The sequence below is a fragment of the Hibiscus syriacus genome, unplaced genomic scaffold (genome assembly GCF_006381635.1).
Source record: "Hibiscus syriacus cultivar Baekdansim isolate YM2019G1 unplaced genomic scaffold, ASM638163v2 tig00110890_pilon, whole genome shotgun sequence".
Classification (NCBI taxonomy): Eukaryota; Viridiplantae; Streptophyta; class Magnoliopsida; order Malvales; family Malvaceae; genus Hibiscus; species Hibiscus syriacus.
This window is the reverse complement of record NW_024062900.1, coordinates 96,347-118,668: the sequence shown is the minus strand read 5'-3', so window position 1 is coordinate 118,668 and position 22,322 is coordinate 96,347. Positions and strand designations below refer to the sequence as shown.

Genomic DNA, 22,322 nt, shown 5'->3' with positions numbered 1-22,322 from the left:
ATGAGAATTACAATTCGTTTTGTAGTTCTAGTTCATAATGTCATCAGATGTGCTTAAAATAATTAAGACAGCTAAATTAAGTCATCAAAATAATAATTGTAGAAATAATAATAGTAAAGCAAAAGGTAACAGAGGGTACGGTTTAAGCATCCCTCACAATTGTCATTGCCACCTTACATTGTTTCCTCTTAAAACACCACAAAGTTATTATCTACAACTCTTAGGGTTGGTTTTTGTCATGGAGAGTTCAAAAACAAAAATTCTACTCTAAAGTTTTCAAAAGCCTAAACAAACCTGCCGCTTCTCGAATTCTTGAACTTCAATAAACAGATCCTTAACTGCAATTGCCAAAAATCAGTACAAATAAACATAGATTAATATGTCCGCCGACATATCAAAATTCATTCCTATATGGAGATAGTTGGTAATTAAGATAAACATCATAGATTCGGATGAAATTTTATTCTTACCATCAATTATTCTGTTTCTGATTAAACTCTGTAAGAAAACACATTCAAGTCGCACAAATCTGTTCTGCATGTACTTATCCTGAAATTAGGAAACAAGGTAACAAAGTGAAGCACTAAACCTTGTACAAAAGGAGACCGAAAAATGAAATTGCACCCAAGTTATAACCTTTCTGACTAAAACAGCATTGGTAAAGTCAAATGCAAACAAATCAGACAGATAGACTTGGGACAATGAATTGCATGCCAAATTTTGAGACAGACCATGTCTGTTTACATCACAGGTGCCGGTTTTTCTTCAGCTCAAAAAGGCATATGGTTTCATTAAGTAATAATACATACGTGCCTATTTCATGGTCATCAATCTTATCGATTCCACAAGACCAAAACCCAACACAAGTGCAGGACACAGATGCCAAGATGAATTTTTTCATCTTAAATCAAAAAGCATGTCATGCGTGTCCAAACACCAATTGGGGAAAAGAAGAATAACAACAAACACCACAAGAAAATAATATATATACGGGATGTACCTTTATGTTCTCGCAGGATGATATGCAATTAGTTACGTACATACGTACAAATTCCTTAGGATGTTCAACTGCAGTTGTGAGCCTGTTCACAACTTCCATGGAGTTTTGACTCACGTCCATATTAACAAGAACTGTAATGCCTGGATGCTCATTTGCAGAAAAAGAAACTTTACATGTTAGAAAGAGAATGTTGACTGTGGTACACTGAACACAAACTTGACATGTTCACCAAATACATGGAGATTTCAGGAGAATTAATTAACCTCGTCAGAACCTCAACAGCAATAAGCGGATTGTTTTCCACCAATTCCTAAAATCAGCAGGTTGAATGTTAAAACAGCATTACACTATGGTTAAGTTATTTATCACTCTCATTGGACAAGGTTCGAGGGCCGGTATAGCAAAGAAATTAAAGCATTACACTATTTTTTTTTTATAAGAATTACAGGCCTCATTAAAAACCCCCTTCTTGACTAATGGAACTTTTGAGAAAGTTCCTTAATCAGTGAAGGGAGGAAAAGAGTGCCTTAGGATTTTATTTCTCAAGAGAGCATAGTACATAAGAAACACCCCACAGACTGACTAAACACCATTAAAAATACAGACCAATTATCACAACCAGTCCGCCCCTATACAATAGCGAAACTACCACATCCCCTACAACCACAATAACCCAAAACCCCACTGAATGACCTCTAAAACTATGAAGTGTGATCAGCCAATCCCCTGTTTCGCTAAGGTATCAGCCTCACAATTACAATTCCTCGGGATATGTCTAATAATGAACGCCCTCTCAGAGATTAAGGACGCAATTTTTAGAACCAGTAACCTAAGGAAAGGAGGAGAAGAAATCGGTTGTAAGATCCAATCCACCACTGTCTTACAATCACTCTCAATAATTAACCTTCCTTGAGTCGCCCATTCCGACGATAGAAAAAATTCAATGCCTTTCTCTATTGCTTTCATCTCAGCTAGTGGAGGAGGACCTGGACCAACAGCAAGTGAGAAAGACCCAAGGATTTTGCTTTCCGAGTCCCTTAAAATACCCCCCATTCCCCCTAACAGGCCGTCCCCACTAACCGCCCCATCAACATTAACCTTAAAAAAATGTAGGGGAGGAGGAAGCCATTCCTGAACCTTCACCCTTTTATGGTGCCTTGTCTGGTGCTTGTCTGCAAGCGACGGGTCTCCAACAAGAGAATCAACCTGAATGAAATCATTTGGGTATTTAGCAAGGAACCACTTAACCAACCTAAATCTGCAAATGAAGAAAAGATTAGGTTTGTCCAGTTTCCCATCATCAAAAACCACCGAATTTCTAGCATTCTATAATGACCAAAGAACTACCCCCGGTATAAAGGCCCATATTAATGACTTTGGCCTTAAATCCGACCAGGAACACAACAAAGATGCTGGATCATTAGGTAAAACTGCCGAGACTCCCCATAACCTCCAGAAACTGCTCCATAAATCCCATGCAACCTGACACGAGATAAACAAATGCTGAACTGTTTCCTCTTGCTTAGCACATAACGGGCAAGACACATCCTCCAACGTAACACCCCTTTTTATCAGCTCCGATCTGACTGCCAATCTTCGATGGGAAACCTGCCATAGGAATGTTTCAACTCTCGGTGGGGCCAAACCTGACCAAACGAATTTCTTCCAAGTGAGACTGCCCCCTGAGTTAGAAGAAAGTGTCAACCTGCAGGCTTTAGCCGTAAACAATCCATGACCCTTTCCGGACCATGTCAAAAAATCATCCACCGATTCCGATAGCCCAACATTCTCCAATAGTGTCATCAGTCGAATCCAGTGCTCCATCTCCCAGTCACAGATATTCCTTCTCATATGAATGTTCCAAATCCACTTATTGCCTATTGTACTTCCAAACTCTGAAACTTTTCCCCACTTATTGTTGGATAGAGCATATATTCTCGGAAATTGACTTTTTAAGGAGTCCTCATTTAGCCACACATCATGCCAAAATACAATCGACTTTCCATTACCTACTTGTATCTTTGAGTGAGATCTTAAACCATTTCCAATTGCGTCCTCTGCCAAGTAATTTCTTGTAATCCCCTTCCATATCCAAGAATCCGAAGGAGAGATTACCTTGTTAAGGTCTAAAGACATAGTACTCGCATTGTGAATACTGCAAATCATGTTCTTCCATAGTGAGTCTTTTTCATTAGCGAATTTCCATACCCATTTGCCTAGTAGTACTCTGTTAGCAAAATTCAAATCCAAGACTCCCAGCCCACCCTCCTCTACGGAAAGACAAACCCTTTTCCAGTTCACCCAGTGAATTCTGCTTTTTGAAGAACCCTCCCCCCACAGAAAGTTTGCCATAATAGAATTTAGTTTCCTATAGACCTTACTCGGAATTCTGAAAATAGAAAGGAAAAAAATTGGCAGGGAGGATAAAACTGATTTGATCAACACTAATCTCCCCGCCATAGAAAGTGAGGAAGCTTTCCATCCGGCTAGTTTCTTGTTGAAACTGTGTATGACTGGCTCCCAAAGAGCCTCTGAGTTCCTTTTTGCACCTACTGGTAACCCTAAATACACTACTGGAAAAACCCCAACAGCACAACCAATCTCCTTAGCCCATTCATTTAATACCTCGCCCTCCACATTGATTCCATACAGACTACTCTTCGACATATTCAAATGGAGGCCAGTCATTATGCTAAAAGTTCTCAGGACTCTTTTAATATTGAGGATGTAGGTAGTTGAGTCTCGGCAAAACACAATCAGGTCATCCGCAAACTGTAGGTGAGTTAGACTGAGGGCACCCGACCTTCCAAAAGTAAATCCCTGAAAAAATCCCACATCCGCCGCTTTCATCAACATACGATTTAACAGTTCCCCCACTAAGTTAAACAATAGAGGAGACAAACTACATCCTTGTCTCAATCCTTTGGCCATCGAGAACTTCTCTGTAGGTGAACCGTTCACTAATACCGATATCGACGCCGTAGAGAGGCAACATTTTATCCAGGAAACCCATCTCTCCCCGAAACCCATGGCTCTCAGTAATCTAAAAATAATTGGCCATTCAACCGTGTCATAAGCCCTCTGAAAATCAGCTTTGAAAACCACCCCTTTCAGCCCTCGCTTCCGCCAACTATCTATACTTTCATTTGCAATAAAAGCACAATCTTGTAATTGTCTCCCCGGAATGAATGCAAACTGTGAAGGGCTCACAATATCTTGGATCACCGAAACTAGTCTCCTTGCTAAAACCTTGGAGACGATTTTATAGAAACTGCCGACTAGACTTATAGGTCTGTAATCTTCAATACATTCCGGATTGCCTTTCTTTGGAATCAGAGAAATGAACGCATGATTGACTCCATGATCCCATTTTCTTCCATAGTAAAAATCCTCCATAAACTTCATAAGATTCCCTTTTATAATTGGCCAAACTTTCTTATAAAACCCCATTGTAAAACCATCAGGGCCTGGGGCTTTAGAGCTGTCCGAAGAAAAAATGGCCTCCTTTACTTCCTCTTCTGAAAAAATAACCTCGAGGCCATTCCTTTGCTCTTCTCTCAATGTGTCAAAAATCAGGTTCAAGTTGTCTACCTCTAGAAAATCTCTGGAATTATATGCTTTCTTGAAGAACTGAGAGACAGCAACTTTTATTGCCTCTGGGTCTGTCAACACCTCCCCATCCACTTTCAATTCCGAAATAGAGTTGAATCTGTTTCTGTTAACAGCACATAGGTGGAAGAACCTAGTGTTTCTGTCTCCGTCTTTAATCCATTTCTGTCTCGATAATTGGAACCAAATACTTTCCTCAATTCTGTACAATTTCCATAGCTCATTTCTGGAGGATAGAAGCTGTTCCCAGTCCGAAGAAGATAGTCCACTGCTTTGTGCCTTAATTTCCAGATCATAAATTATACTCTCTAACCCAGTAATAGCCTCCGATATCCCCTGTTTACTTCTGGTTGGCCATTCCTTGATACGTTTTTTGGTTCCTTTTAATAAATTAAACATTCTGCTTCCCCCTCTATCGTTGGCCTGATCTGACACAACATTTTGAACCATATCTACAAAGCCGTCCTCCTCCATCAAATAGTTGAAAAACCGAAATGGTTTCGGTCCCCAATTCTTCCCATCTTCCGCCAATAGAATCGGGTTGTGATTAGAAAGAGATCTAGGGAGAAGTTTCTGAACCACCTTGGGGAAGCAACTTAAGAAGCTGCTGCTCAACAAGAAACGATCCAGCCTAACCCATGTGGTAACCTCTCTATTACTACCCCATGTAAAGGTGCCACCTACCAAAGGGAGGTCAATTAGATTTGAATTTTGTAGGAAATTCCTTAGCAGGCCCATTGAATGCCAGTTTTGAGAGGCACCAATCTTCTCCTCTATTTCGAGATAAGCATTGAAATCTCCCCCAATGCAGAGAGGCAGATCAACCGAATGCACAAAACTCAACAGCTGACTAAAAAACTCCTCCTTTTCTTCCTCAACCGATGGGCCATATACATTGATAAAAACACACTCCGTCTTAGACACCTTAAACCTTCCTTTTAACATCTGGAATCTACTATGGTTGACCACCTCATTTACCTCAAAAACTTCATCATTCCACAAACACATCAGTCCACCAGCGGACCCATCCGCTGGCTGAAAACTTGCTCCCTTTAATAGCTTTCCTCCTAACTTCCTCTTCAATCCCTTCTGACTTTTATTTAGTTTAGTCTCCTGTAAAAACAATATAACCGGCTTAATCTTATTAACAAGTCTCGACACCCCTCTAATTTTTTCCTTCCTACCTAATCCTCTAACATTCCACGAAATAAGATTGCACTCCATCATATGCACTTCCTACCGAAACCTGCAGGACACAGAAACTGGCTCACTGACCTGCTTCATTAACCACCCCTGCTCCTTCCTCCATCATTCTAATTCTATCCATGAAAGCCTCCTTCCCTTCCTTAAAAGAAATGCCTAAACTCTGACAAACTTCCCAAGTAGTCAATGCTTCCTCCAAAACTTTAGAGAAGGACCGAGAATAGACTGTAGACACTTCTGCACTTGCCAAAGCATCTGCAATTAAGCCTCTTCTCTTCTTTCTGTACAATCTTCGACTCTTAGCAATAATAGACGGGTCTGCCCCCCCCTGGATGGAGAAGAACTGCTCTTCATATGCCCCGTAGAAGTATTCTGAATTTGCCCAGAACCTGTTAACTCCTTGACTTGGCCGCTATCCTTTGAAACTGAAGAAAATTGCTTAAAATTATGAAGAACCAACCTGTTGTGACTGTGCTTATGGCTATTTTCTGAACACATCCATACTCTTCTTGTTTTCGACCTTCTGTACACCCTATCAATACGTCCACAACCCCTCACACCTTCAGAATTATTACTAATTGACAATCCTTTCGAAACCTGATATCCCACTCTCCATCTCTTACACTTCTCCCCCATTGGATTGCTAACAGCCTTTTTAGATTTACGTTCTTTACCACCCTTAGCCCACTCTTCCAATTCCTTGCTGTTTTCCTTCACCTCCTCCCCCATGAAACTATTATTATCCACATATGTTTGGAAAATAGTTTGGTCCTGGAAAATATTTTCATTACCCACAGGACAACCTTGGGCTGAAGAAATATACCCATTCTGCTCAGGCCCAATCTCCACATATCTGCCCGTTTTAGGGTTAATCCCCCAGTCTTTAACACCTTTATCTTGCCCCGAGGATCCACCTCCCAAACTACACAACCTATTTCTCTCAGCAGAAAGGGTTTCTGACACGTTCTTCATACTTTTAGCCTCACCTAGTACCGTCCCCTGCTCAGTCTGGACAGTCCCTATAATATCATTGACTTCCACGTTTAAATTCAAATTGCCCTCAAACAACGTGTCAACCCCATGAAAGGCGCCTGACATCGACTGAAAATTCAACTGTCCTTGCAACTCTTCTCTATCATCTCCTTTGTTCCCTTCCGATTGAGTTTCTTCCCCCGGGCCGACTCGTCCTTCCACAGAACCGGCTTCCTCCACTCCATCATCCAGCTCCGGAAAAAACTCATCGCATCCTTCCACTTTGATTTTAATAATAAATGATCTGCCATATGTATTAATGACTACCTGGGACGGAATATCAAATGGACTTTCCACTCTTAACAGCAATTGAGCCACCCTGCAATCCATTCTTTGAGCAGTTTGATCCTGAATCTTTACTAACTTGCCCCATCTCTCTGCCAAGCTAGAAAAAAAGGAAACTGACCAACAGTTCAGAGGGACACCCATCAATGAAACTGCACAGAAAGATAAAGGAACACCCTTCTCCTCCATAACAGGCTCGAGCCTTTCGAACCAAAAAGACAGTGCCTCCCATTTATCCTTCACCGCTGCGGTTTTCTCTTCCACCGACTGAAAGACAATCAGACAGGCATTTTTCGCAAAACCCCACCTTACCACCTTGACATTGAAGCCCTCAGTCCTTAAACTTCTTTGCACAAGCTCCACCTCGAAAATATGCTTACATATACCAGTTAGAGATGATCTTAACCAAGTTCTTTCTTCCAATGGAATATGCACATCCAAAGTCCTCTTACCCCCCTTCACATCGCAACCACTATTCCTCTGCTGGTTCTCCATAATATCCCTTCCCACTACCGCCTCCTTGTAAGATCTTCCATCATGAAATTTACTAAGCAACTCCCTCTTCCTAGTCTCAACAAGGCTTATTGATCTCTTCCCACTCAACTCCTTTTCTCTTTCCACTCCTGACCCCACTCTAGGAACTTGCTCACGGCCTCTCTGAACGCCTCTCTTCTGATATTTTGCAATCGACACCGATATTCTCCTGCCGTCTACCACAGCGTTATTCATCCTATCCTTTGCATTGAACAGATCCTCCTCACTTGCAAAATGCACAAAGGCGAATGTGTAGTTCTTGTACTTTGGCCTTCTATTAACAAACGGAATGAATACTTTAATCACCTTGCCGAAATAACTAAAACGCTCCCATAAAACACTTCTATGAACTCTCCTGCTAAGATTATCAATGAACACTACCCATACTCCTTCGCCAGGCAGTGCTCCGCCTCTGTCTGAAGAACCAATACCATTCGCCACGCTCACTGGTAAGGAAAAAGCATTACACTATGGTTACAAGCCAAACTGTAAAATTCTTAAATAACATACAGGTAACTTCCTTGGAGTCAATCCACAGTGGTAGACAAGCTTGGGGTCATTAGTCAGCTCCAACACGACTTGCTGAACAGAAAAAGGAATATATTAGTCTGTTTCCAACTACAAATCATAAGTTCTCCAAATAAAAACGCAACTAGGGTTCAGCAATTAGCAAGATGTATTTATACAACAGCATTTCCCTACAAATAAGACAAACTGTGTTAAACAAGCTGCCACTCTACCAAGTAACCATATTTTGACACGCATCTACATCCAAACACAATAACTCAATTGTCTTTGTTTACAAATTAAAATTACTTCATAGAATACCAACTCTATTGTTCAAAATGATTCAATAAACTAACTATAGAACCCAAACACAACCAAATCACCAACACTAATATAAACCAGCTATTGCTAGAACAGTTGTATGATTCCCAACATATATACCTTTCACAATGAATGTAAATCACTATCAATCACCATCTTCAACAGTTAAATACGGGATATTAACAGATTTACATGAGATGGGCTTAATTGCAAGGAAGTAAAATTCTTCACAATAACATAGGAACTTAGACATAATATTTAAATATAGGAGATGTACACTATGGATTTATGTACTGAATTATTAGCATTTACTTAAGATACAAATCTCAAAGAGGAAGATCCAACTAGCAAGCTCAAACTGTAGCGCTCAACCAGATTTTTATCAACTCGGTTTCAGTAACAGGATGGTTCATTATATTGTTGTAAATAATTAAACCAGATTAGGATCTATTATCTTGGCCTATATATTCAATGTCGCATAGAACATTTATAATGATTTAATTACAGATCATCTTATCAATCTGGTTTAAAGAATGCAGACTGGTAATGAAATAGAACACATTGATACATATGCAATCAAGTAGGCTTGACAGTGGTTTCATTCAACATTTTTTCTAAGAATCGGTGAACCTGTAGGATTTTGTTTTTTGTTAACGAATCTGGATCAGCTTTTCTTTATATTTTGGCTCAGCCCCACATAAAGTCAAAAGCTCAGAAGAACAAAAAGGTGCTGCAATTGTGGTAAAGATGTGTAAATGTATGATTAATAGATGTGATAGTGTCATGAGCTCTGTTTAATTTTTAATTTTTTGTATCACAAAAATTATGGCATGAATTGGAATCGGCACATTCTAGCCAATTAGCCACCAAAAGATGCAATCTATTCTTCCACTAAACTATCTTAGTGGGACCACATTTGCAAGATAACGGCTTTAACTGAACTGAATCAAAGACTAAATCCTACAACAAACATCTTACTAAGAGTTAGGTTACGCTCTTGTTCTTACAATGATATTGATCAGACCAACAATCCCAACATATTTTGCCCTGATGCTATATAAGTTAAGAGGTATTAAGGCTGTTAAGCTTTGGAAATGAATTCTTTGAATATTAGCTCATTAGAACACAATTTAAGCATTTTTAGAATGTAGCTGTTATTGTGATACCAAATATATCATGGACATTCGAATTAACTGAGATATTTATCAACAGCAGTCCCAATGAACTAATCATTCCATGCAAATAAAAGCAGGTGCATCACATCCTAGATTAAAATAATGATTATTAGATGTGTAAACATTGTGTTGAAGGGTATGAAACCTATGTTGCTGGTTAGGTGCAAGTGCTCCCTTCAAAGCTTTTGCAATTAAGTCTCTCACTGCTGCTCCTCTGTTAGTATCAGCACACATCCCTTGATCCCATTGGAGCTCATGATTGTTATCAGGGTTGAGCCACACTAGCTGAAAAGTTGTTGATGGTAAAAAGGGGTAACTCAATTAACCAATTAAATAACAGCCACTGAAAAAAGGTTTTTACCTCCTCATCCACTGGGAACCTAGGTGGAACAGGCCTGATCCAACGAGGACGTAACCCTCCCAAAGGCAAATTCACTATCAATCCACTTAAGGCTTCATCTCGTTCCCCAGATACAAGTTTAGATTTGGCCCCAGGTTGTAAATCCAATCTAATGAGAAAAATAATACATGAAACAATAATGGATCATCATATACAGAACAAGAATTTTTTTTTTTTTAAAAAAAAGAAAAATAATCCCAAGACACATACTCTGCTGAATTTGCATCACAACCACAAGGAACATCAGGATCTGCCAACAGATTTTTAACTGCAATGTTCTGTAATAGGCAACTGTATGGTTCTGGACGGACTTTCTCAAAATATTGTTTCTATAACTGCTCTCTTTATGGAAAATTCTAATATAAAACAGAGGGTCTATCAGGTGAGAGGAAAAACTGAAACTATTAAGGGTAAGACAGTAATTTTATTATTATTTTAAAAAATAGAAAAGAGAGGAAAAGGAAGGCAAGAGGAGAAGGACAGAAAATCGTTTTCCAACAAATGCAATTGAAGTTGCACCCCCCCCCCAGTCAACAAGAAAATAAAAAAAGATCAACCAGAGTTCTTTAATCTAAAACATAATTACATAGAAGAAGTCTACATCCAAATGGTACAAGAATTAAAAACTTAACCTAAACAGGAACTCAGCATTGGTATTTTTTTCATCGGAAAAGGTCGTAATTACAAGACAAACTTACTTGGGATGAAGGATCAAAATTCTTGATGTAATCCGATGCAGACTGTTTAAGAAACTGCAAGACAAAAATTGACAAAATGTAATCTCTCTCAAGTATGGGAATTACAAAGTAACTATAATCAGCTAAACATTAAAAAGCATCCATCCAACTCAATGTAAAACCACAACGACCAACAATCAAACAGTAAACTCCTAACCAAATCAAACAAATATTCATCCAAAGGACTGTACACACCAGCACATTACGACAAATGCATGAATTTATCAGAAGTAAAATTATGACATGTTTGGCATACCCATGCCTCACAAACTTTCAAAATGAAGAAAAATAAAAAGCAAAGACAGGAAGTCCAAAGTGAATTTCCCTTTGATTAATTCCATTATCCCCTTTTATGCACTTAAATACATATAGAAAGGTTTTTGCAAGTAGATCCCTAAAAAAGTTAAAATCTCCTATTCTTAGTTGTTGATCAAAGCTTTTCACACATGAATATGAGTCCATGAGAATGCAACTGATTTTCCAGCTTCTTACAAATGGAACGGGCGCGGGGGAGAGAGGGAGAGAGAGAGAAGAAAACCTCTTTACTACTGTTGGAGTTGCTAGAGTTGAGCAATTGGAGAATAAATGCCCTCTCGTATTTTTCAGCCTCATCATCACATGCAGCCTGTAATATCCACAAGACACAGACAAAAAAATAAAACAAGATTATATTACAAAAACAAAAAAGCACTACATGATTGCTGAAGTCATATAAGCATTAGGTGAAAATAAAATGATATCGAATGGAGAGAATGCAGTAAAATATCATTGACAATGACAAGATGAAACTAGTAATTTTGTAAATTCTTCTTTCTTTTAGTTCTCACGAGGTTGTAAACAACACAATGTGAGAATGTGGTGCCTTAAATTATTAGAACAATATAGGTGACACAAGTGAAAGATTTTTTTTTTTATAGAAGTTGGAGGTCTCATTAAAAACCCCCTTCATATTCTTCCACATACTTAGAAGTATGTTGAAGAACATTGGAAGGGAGAAAAGAGTGCCTCATATTTTTTTTTTTATAGGAATAGGAGACCTCATTAAAAACCTCCCTCTTAGTGGTCCTTAACCCTATGGTAAGAACCAACTAGCGGAAGGAGGAAAAGAGTGTCTCAATTTTATTGATTTCAAACGGAGTACATAAGACTTAACAGAACTCCTAAGAGTTACATAAAACTTAACAAACACCAAAAAAAACCCTACTGCTAAACACTCAAACCCAGGGGAACACAGATAACCATCACCCAATTCCCTCCTTAGCTAGTTTGTCAGCCTCGCAGTTACAACTCCTAGGAATCCACCTCTCAATAATATCATGCAAAGATACTAGAGACATTAAGTCCTTAACAAACTGACTTAGGAATGTAGGAACTGTGGCTTGATCAAGAATCCAATCCACTGCTTGCTTGCTGTCACTTTCCACAATTAGTCTCCCCTTCGAAACCCAAACCGAGGCGACAAAGACTTCGATGCCTTTCTTGATAGCTTTCAATTCTGCTAGAATGATAGGATTAGAACCAACATTCTGTGAAAAGGACAACTCCTAGGAATCCACCTCACAATAATATCATGCAAAGATACTAGAGACATTAAGTCCTTAACAAACTGACTTAGGAATGTAGGAACTGTGGCTTGATCAAGAATCCAATCCACTGCTTGCTTGCTGTCACTTTCCACAATTAGTCTCCCCTTCGAAACCCAAACCGAGGCGACAAAGACTTCGATGCCTTTCTTGATAGCTTTCAATTATGCTAGAATGATAGGATTAGAACCAACATTCTGTGAAAAGGACAACTCCTAGGAATCCACCTCACAATAATATCATGCAAAGATACTAGAGACATTAAGTCCTTAACAAACTGACTTAGGAATGTAGGAACTGTGGCTTGATCAAGAATCCAATCCACTGCTTGCTTGCTGTCACTTTCCACAATTAGTCTCCCCTTCGAAACCCAAACCGAGGCGACAAAGACTTCGATGCCTTTCTTGATAGCTTTCAATTCTGCTAGAATGATAGGATTAGAACCAACATTCTGTGAAAAGGAAATAAGCTCAGATCGATTCCAATCTCGCATGATACCCCCAATACTAGCACTCATCCCAGTTCTACTAACTGCTCCATCCACATTCATCTTATAAAAATCAATAGGAGGAGTCCAACATACCTTAGGCGTATTCAACGCCTTAAAAACCGAAAGATCATCAGCCAGTGAAGGATCGCCAATCAAACAATCCACCTGAGTAGAGAAATTCGAAAACTTTGCTAGGAACCATTTTGCTAATCTGAACCGAACAGTGAAGAACAACGTGAACCTGTCTAGTTTAACTTTTTCAAAAATTATTTCATTTCTGATTTTCCAAATCGACCATAAGACTGCCCCTAGAATTAACTTCCACATAGTTGAATAAGGCCTCAAATCAGACCAAGAGCTTAGAAGGGATTGTGGATCACCTGGTAAAACTGACAAAATACCCCAAAAGGCAATTACTCTGTTCCATAAGTCCCACGAAACCTGGCAAGCAATAAAAAGATGCTGAACAGATTCTTCACATGAATTGCATAGAGGGCATAGAAAATCATCCCCAATTGGAACCCCCCTTTTATTCAATTCCACTCTCACTGCAACTTTTTTATGAGATACTTGCCAAAGGAAAGCCTTGACCCTAGGAGGGACTAAACCCAACCACACACATTTATTCCACTGAAAAGAAACATCTTTATAAGCTGAAAGAGACTTCCTGCACTCCTTAACCGAAAACAACCCCTCACCTGCATCGCCCCAAAGTAAACAATCCTCCACTGAATCAATTAATTTAATGTCTTTAAGTAAATCCAGAAGCTCTACCAACTGATCTCCTTCCCAATCGCAAAGATTCCTTCTAGTCTTTATATTCCACTCCCAACCATTCGAATCAAAACTACCAAAATCTGCAACATTACCTATTTTGTTTGAAGATAGCGCATAAATCCTAGGGAAAAGGACTTTCAAAGGTAAATCCTCTGACCATACATCATTCCAAAAGGAAATCGAAATGTCATTCCCTACTTCTAACTTAGCTTGGGATCTAAGACAACCTCCAATAGAATCATCTTTGGTGAAGTTATTCACAATTCCCCTCCAAATCCAAGAGTCCTTGGGAGAGTGGACCTTGGAAATATCCATAGAATGGCAGCTAACATTGTGTTTGGTACAAACAAATCTCTTCCATATCGAATGCTTCTCATTAGCAAACTTCCAAACCCACTTTCCCAACAAAGCTCGATTAGTAAGATTCAAATCAGCAACTCCCAAATCTCCACCACTTATCGGAATACAAATCTTGTTCCAACCTACCCAATGCAACTTCTTCTTTTCATTCCCTCCACCCCATAAAAAGGCTGCCATCATAGAATTTAGCTTTTGACAAATAGATGATGGAATCTTGAATAAAGAAAGATAGAAGATAGGTAAAGAAGACAACATTGATTTGATGAGAACCAATCTACCCGCCAATGACAAAGAAGAAGCTTTTCACCCTGCCAATTTTTTATTAAAGTTGTCAATTACAGGCTCCTACAATTTCACGCAATTCCTTGTAGCCCCCAAAGGTAAGCCTAAGTATACCGATGAGAAGGAGCCAATAGAACACCCAATATAGTGCCTCATATTTTATTAAATAGAAGACCAAGTACATGTTACAACACTGAACCCTCATATGGGAATATACACCAATACAAACCATATCACCCAGAAATCTTACATCGTCGAACAAAAAGCCCCTAAAACAATAACCATATTTGTAAAATACACCTCCAGATGTAAGATAACATAGCAAAATAAAAACCAACAATTACAACCAAAAACTTAAAAACGCCTCTGAATACAGTTGCCGAACAATCACAATCCAATTGGAGGATCAAGTTCTAAAGAAATATCGCAATCTTCAGGGACCCAAGAATTAGGTTTGAAGGAAAGATCAACTTCATGCACCAAGATTTTGAATAAATGATCCCCGACCTTCAACTCAAACAACTCATTAATTCTCCCTTGAGCATTTGTGAGTATTTGAATTTTCGCCTGATCAAAAGACGAAGGGAACTCAAAACTGTTATCAATTGCTATTAACTTGTCCCACTTAGTAGCTATGTTTTTAAAAGCCCAATTCCAAGCGTGAAAAGGAATACCTTCGCAAACTAGCCAAACGCACCAGCTCTCCACCACAAGGCTCTCAGACCAAGTTTCCACTCTGGAAAACCATTCTGCAAGAGTCTCTAACTTACCATCCTTCACGTTTCTCAACGAATCAGAATCTTCAAAAACCATTAGAACTACATTACCAGCAGCTCTCATAAGCATGAAACCCGCTAATACTTTGGCTTGTATTTGGTTAACAAGATTACCAATCTTGAAAAAGTTCTTGCACCACCCCACAAGACAGTTAGTCAACACTTGAAGTTTATCTTCGTCCACAACACCCTCAACTTTATAGTGTTTAATACTCGGAAAAACTTCCATCCCAGACTTACTTTGCACAACTGTCGAGGATTTTCGCCAGTAAGACTGTCGGGGTTTATATTTAGCCAAAGAGACTCTAATTTTGTTGCCGTAAATATGATAACCATTCATCTTTGAAATCGTTGTCCTTGCTTCTTCAATTGTAGCATAGCGAATAAACCCAAAGCGAATCCCATTTGACTTTCTTTTTTTGGGAATAAAGCATCAATAACTTGACCATGTGAGCCAAATATGGATCCAAGCCTCTTCCAATGGAACTTCTCAGGAAGGTTTTCGATAAAATCGTGTAACAACCCTTTCTGGACCCATTGCGAAAATCTGGTTGGCCTTCTTTCGACCGATTATGAAACCCATTTCTTCTCCTTCCCACCACTTCGGAAAATTTTATATCGGAATACCCTTTCGAATAGATCTCCTTGGCACCACCATGATCAACATCAGCGACTGACAGCGCTGGTGTTGCGTGTACAAAAGACAGCTTTCCGTTCCTCTGTTTCCCTTCTTGTGAGCATTTCTTCAAAGGACTGGTTGATAGTGGACTTTCACCTGACCTCGCTGAATATGTTCCCGACTTTTGTTGATTTTGGGTTGAAGGAGAGTGTCTGTAAGTGGTGCCGTCGGACTCAACTGTCCAACCCGCCTCACGTGCCAAGGCTGCCAAAACATCGTTCATAGCAGCATTCGGGATAATAGGGAAGTTACCAAACTGCCTCAAACCGGCCAGCATGCGTCTGGTAAATTCTTCCATGTTAGAAAAGAAGGAAACTTCTTTAGCTATCAAATATGCACTACTATGATAGAATAACTGCATCCAGAAGCCCAAAGTTTCAATCCTTCAAAAGAAAGCACAATCAAATAGAAAAGTTAGCATTGACAAAACTAGCTCTAAATCAGACTAGCATGTTTGCCTCCATATACCCACAAAAGCATATGGCTTTTGTAATCTAAATGAGCTATATTAAGGGCATACATGGTAAACTCAACACATAAAAACATAGGTTTTAAAAGGCGCGCCTAGGCACAAGGCGCAGTCCGGCGATGAAGGTAGCGCCCGCCTGGGTTGGGGAGAGGCGATCTATGGGAGCCGGCCGGAGGCGCGCGCCTAGGGGCTTTAGCCGCCGGGCGCCCGGCCCTTTTTGCTTTTCAGATTTTTGTTAATAAAATAGGGAAAAACCAGAATAAATAGGAATAAGAAAATAGAAACTGCTGCAGGAAAAGTATAAGAAGAAGGAGAGGCAGAAAGTAACTGTACAAAACTACACTTTTATCATTCCAACCCTAACCCTAACACTTAAAATTACTTATAAATAGGCCCAAATCTATAGCCAATTCTAATATTTATTTATTATAACAAGTCCATAACTTCTTGTACTATTTATATGCTTTTATTGAAAAGTTTATTGTTTTTATATAATATTTTCATGTTCTTTTAATTAATTAATTTAATAATATATATATATAATTATAAAATAGTAAAATATTAAATTAAATAAATTTTATTTAATAAATTTTATTAAATATAAAAGTTAATTTTTATAATAATTTAAAGTTATATGAAGATTTTAAATTGATAATAAAATTAATTGATATCATTTAAAAATAAATAAAATAATGGTTTTAAATATTAAAATAATTGTTATTGTCTTTAAGAAATTCAAGTTTGTGTAGTTATGTTTGCCCTACAAAGTATTAGTTTGATTTATATCATATAGTATAAAGGGTGTGCCTTGCATATGAAAGGCTTGCGCCTTGCTCCAGGGACTTTTGTGCCACAGTGCGCCTTGCGCCCTTAAAAAACAAGATAAAAACATATAAAGAGAAAAACATTTGCCGAGTATGCCAAAATGAAACATGACAAGGAAAAAGAAAACTGGCTTACGTTTACAAGAAAGGAAATAATGGGTTTGCAGCAGATTTCTGAGAGGAATAGCTTCGATGAAGAATAGCAAATGCAACCAATCGTTCTGTAGAAGAGAGCATCACTTTGTCCTGAGATAATTTATGATTTTTCAGTAATCAATCCCAACATATTTTTAGGAAATCTCCACCTTTTGAAGCGATGTAATAATTCTTGATCAAATATGACAAATCTAATCTTGGATACAAAGCCTTGCATTGTGGAAGAACCACATGCTAAAATGCGTGCATGTACCTCCAACAGGAGGTAACACAAGACAAAAATAGTAATACCCCATCATTTATCCTTAAAAAGACAACCTAGCTTACCGAAAACAATAAATGGTTCGATAAAACAGAAGGACAACTGATGGAAGACTTCTGGAGTTCTATCTGCATTCACTTTTTCAAAAAGTTACAACTAGGTGCCAAAAGCGAGCACTTAGATTAGACTGGAAGATTCCAAGGTGTTTCTAATGGTAAGAAAAATACTCCTACAAACTAGAGTAATGAAAGGGCTACTAACAAGAATTTGGCACCCATGAATCCCTCCTAAATTATTTTCTCTCTTTGAAATCACTCCTATAAGGCAAGGCTCACTAGCAAATTAGACGAATGTTGAAACCTCTAGATCTTAGGATGGAAAAAGGAAATGATTGAATGATCATAATTATTGAACCAGTTAGCCGGAGTAAAATTCATTTGCCGAATAAGCAAAACAAACTCAACTACATAGAGCCATGGATCTAAACATGTTATAAAGATTGCCAGAGCAAAGAGCATTCTAACAGAGATCTAAACTAGTAATACATAATAAGGATTACCAAGGACAATAAGCATTCTATCTGATAACCACATGACTCCTGCTTCATTAATACAATTTTCAAGTTCAGATTCTCTAGTACCGTAATCTAACACTATACTACTGAATTCCAACCCAAAACCAATGCAACTATGCATACAAAATTTACAATAGTTCGGCACCTTTTCCAGTTTAAATGACAAATAAAAGTTAAAATAAATTAAAAACAGTTTCTCAACAGCTAGAACAAAATTCACAAATGAACCCTAAAAGTCGTAATGAAGGGTAAGAGGGGAGTGAAATTCAAATCTGAAAACCCTAAAACCCTAGAGAGAGTGAAAGAAATGAAAACGTTAGGGAACAAAATTAAAAACGAGGAGGAGAAGCTTGACCTGCAATAAAAGAGAAAGAGAATAGCAGACATTGAAATGACGGAGCTTGGAATTTCTGAAGAATTGCGTGACTGTTTCTTCGATTGATTTTTGCTCAGATGACAATTTCAACAAGTTCACTATCTTACACTGTTCTTCGAAATTCAGCATCTTCTTCCCCGTTCTTTTTTTGCCTGAAATTTTCTAGCGGTATTTAGCAAAAAGAGTAAGGAATCCTTTCCCGAGTGGGTTCCTATTGATGAGAACCCAAAAAGAGTTCAGATATGCTACTATTTATAATTTTTTATATTTAATTTGCAATGAATATAAACAAAATGTAATATTATCAATGAGAATATAAGATTACCAAATAATAAGATTACTGAGAATGTTGTATTTTGTGTTTGGTTGGTTTAGTACGAATGTAAGATTATCGTGTATGGTTAAAGGAATAAAAGATTATTAGAATGTATATTAACCAAATTGTCCTTATTATATATTTGTTTTTTTAACAAGTTGGAAATATTTATATATTTTCTTTAAAAAAATTTAAATTCATAAAATTTATATTTTTTATACAAAATTAAAAATATAAAAAGGTTTAATGAAATGGTAAAATTTTATTTTAACAAATATAAAATTTTAATTATATACTTTTTTGTAAATCTAAAATAGTTTAAGGGTAAATTTATAATTTAACCTTCATAAAATTTTTATTATTCAATGACAGAAGAAATATATTTTTGAAGAAAAAAATTTAGGGCATTTTAATCCAAAACGTCGGTAATCCAACAATACCTAAAGAAAATGAGGTAATGACATTCCCGGTAATATACTCCAAAAAATCTACTATTAGTAATAAAACATTACTGGGAATGAGATTCCCGGCCAACCAAACATGGGAATGTAGATTTTATTCCCATAGGAATCTCACATTCCTTGAATCAAACAGCCCCTAAGGGTAAATTACATGCTTTCTCACAAAACTTTACTTTCTCTTCTATTTCACTTATCATACTTTCAATTTTTCAATTTACTCACTAAACTTTAAAGATTAAACTTTTTTATCACTAGTTCAATAATATGGATTATTTTAATATATTTTTTTATGAAACATAATGTTTTTATTAATATTTTAATGGAAAAATCGGGCCCAAATTCTAAAAAATTAGGCGAAGTGTTTGTTCCAGAACGACGGAAGTGAAAAGACACTAAGGGAGAGGCATATACTCATTTTTGTAATCGTCGAAATTGTACGACGAACCTTTTTGTTTCAGGCATACGACCATGATATGTTACGGTCTTTTTCGACCTATTGGTACTTGTCGAATTGAAACTCGATACGATAATAAGAAGATTCGCTAACATTACCTATTTTATTAGTGGATTCGAGGCAACTCGGGGTAAGTACGTGATTTCAAATTGCATGTTATAAGCATATGATCTTCCTTTTACTGTTAAATAAAGTACCAGCTCCGTCTTTGCTATCTATGTTTTCTGGTCGCTAGACTCATTTTTCTACTTTACTTCTAGCTACTCTGCTCTGAGCTTAAAAAAGGTTCAAAAGTCGCTTTGGTTGCCGCTAAAATTGGATGTGATTTTTGTAGTAGTGAATTACAGAACTGGTCAATTCCCCTTCTCCTTTCGGGAACTCTCTTCTCTAGGGATTCATATTCTATTTCTATTGACTCTTTTCCGTCTACAACACAAAAAGTTTTGGTAACTTACATATTTTATATTAAATAAAAGAAACATCAACATCCTTTAAGCTAAGACTAAGGGATGGGGGAACACTACCGATCCCGAGATATACGAAGAAACTACATCGATTACAAAAAAATCTGAATCAGTGGTGGCAGACCCTTTCTCAACCCCTACAATCAAGCAACCTCACCAATGTGAATGAAAGAAAGGGCACCCCATACATCTCGATTAGTTCGTGCTTGAGGAGCGAACAAAAACCTCTTTTGAATTCTGATTCCGACTCCGAAGTCCGGATATTTGGTTGCTTTATACTCGACCCATGTGGTTCAACTTGTTTCACCACCTCACTTAACCAAACATATCCGAGAAGAAGTTCCACCTGATCTACAACACTTGTTGCTTCATGCCCGCTTGCATCTTACTCTGTTAGTTCACCTTCTAAAGAGGTCCCCGCACCTGAGACACATCCTTCTCTTATTGCTTATTCTTATTCCTATATTGTGGTGACTTATTCAGCAAGCTGGAGCTCCTACTGTTCCTGTGCCAGCTTCTACTCTTACTCCCTTCGGCCTCGAAGATAATCAGGTTTCATCCAACTCACTCTAATTTCTATGTTAATTGGTTTTTTACTTCTGCATGTTGGGAATCAAAATAGAATAAGATTTTCCACTTGACTTCCTTAGTGATCAACTAGGTTTTTAATCCCTCGCTTACACTCTTTTGGGCTAGGTTCAGTTGGAGGTCATACATTTCACCAGAGAAATGGGGAATTCATACTGAAATCGATTCACCCGAAAAGGGGAAATAATGTTTCTTCATTCCGCAAGAAGCGAATAGATGATTATTGCGGTTTAAAGCACACTTTAATATCATAATTAAGGACCGAACTCATCAGATCAGAAAGAGATGGACATTCCCTTCCTAATGCGAAAGAGCTTTATTTTGGTATTTCACACCCAAAGCAAAGCTGCACAGACACGAAATAGGGGCCTTACTTATCCCGGTTTGGGAAGAAGGTAAGATATTTCATTTAGTCATCCCACCTAAAAGCATTCTTTTCATATCAGTATGACAAGGGCAGCACCCATTGGAAAACCTTGATCCAGAACCATAATTGGGTTATCCTAATAACCACCTCCCTTCCTTCTCGCGGGGGGATGTGTTACATCTTGGATGTAGGAGTGATGACCCGTGGTCCAATCTAGTAAAGAGATTGGGTGCCAGTGGTCTGTTTGAGGACATGTTCAACAAGCTCTTTCTTTGAAAAGAAATGATGGTTCTATGAATTGGATTTTTATTTCAGAAGCTGCTAGAATGCATGTTAAGTTAGTCAAGGGGGTCTTAGATCATGACGATTCTTAGGAAAAGGAAAAAAATATGCTTTTACAGGATATATCTTAAAGTCCTAAAGGATTAAAAAGAAGAGTGAACGATGAGTGGTTCAATCCGGAATGAGAGTAAGAGACTACTAGCGAAAAGAGTTTTCTAAAACACTAGGGTTTCTTGCATAAGATTTAGTGAGAAGTCTGAGTAATCAAAGCAGTCTGAGCATCGATCTGCTGCCCTAACCATACGATTTCAACGCATCTTTTCAAGTATTCATCTAAACCAAATGCTGGTGTTAGGTATTATCCCGATCCATTGTCAGTAGAAAATAGTGATAGCTAGTTTAATTCTAGGGGTTCTAAACTATATAAGTCTTCCTTCCAAGTAAGGATTGAAGATCATATGCTTACACTGTCTCCTTTAATCTCCCAAAAAAGAGGGTCTTTCCTGGTGACCTTACCCACACTTGGTAATTTAGGAGTTTAATCATTCTTTTTCTTTGATTCCTTAATCCTTTTAGTGTATCGACATTTCGGTTGTAGCTCTTCCTCTTCTCTTATAGCTTGAGTGCTTGTTGTTTAATGTTTTTCGATTTTCAAAAGTAATCATGCCTGCTAGTGTACCTCTTGACTATCCGCTGCATTTGAAATGAAAAAGAATAGCAGTTCTGTTTTCATCCCTGCGGGATTAGCCTACTTGAAATGTTCCAACTTTGTTGTCCCTAATTTTTTTGATTCACCCTCAACAGCTTAAACAGTCGTAACAACCGAAACTATAAGGGCTTTATTTACTGATCGAGGGAAATATGTTGGCTTACCTCCCTACTTGAACTGACTCAACTGCTGAGGGCAATATTCCAAAGTGAAAGATGGTTTTAGGTTTCCTTTCTTCGGCATACCTATATTTCTCATCCGAAAGAGGGT

At 38.0% G+C, this 22,322-nt stretch overlaps 1 pseudogene; it reads right to left on the bottom strand.

The window, feature by feature from the left end:
* Positions 1 to 173: 173 nt before the first annotated feature.
* Positions 174 to 22,076, bottom strand: LOC120144900 (annotated as a pseudogene).
* Between the last annotated feature and the right edge of the window lie 246 nt (positions 22,077 to 22,322).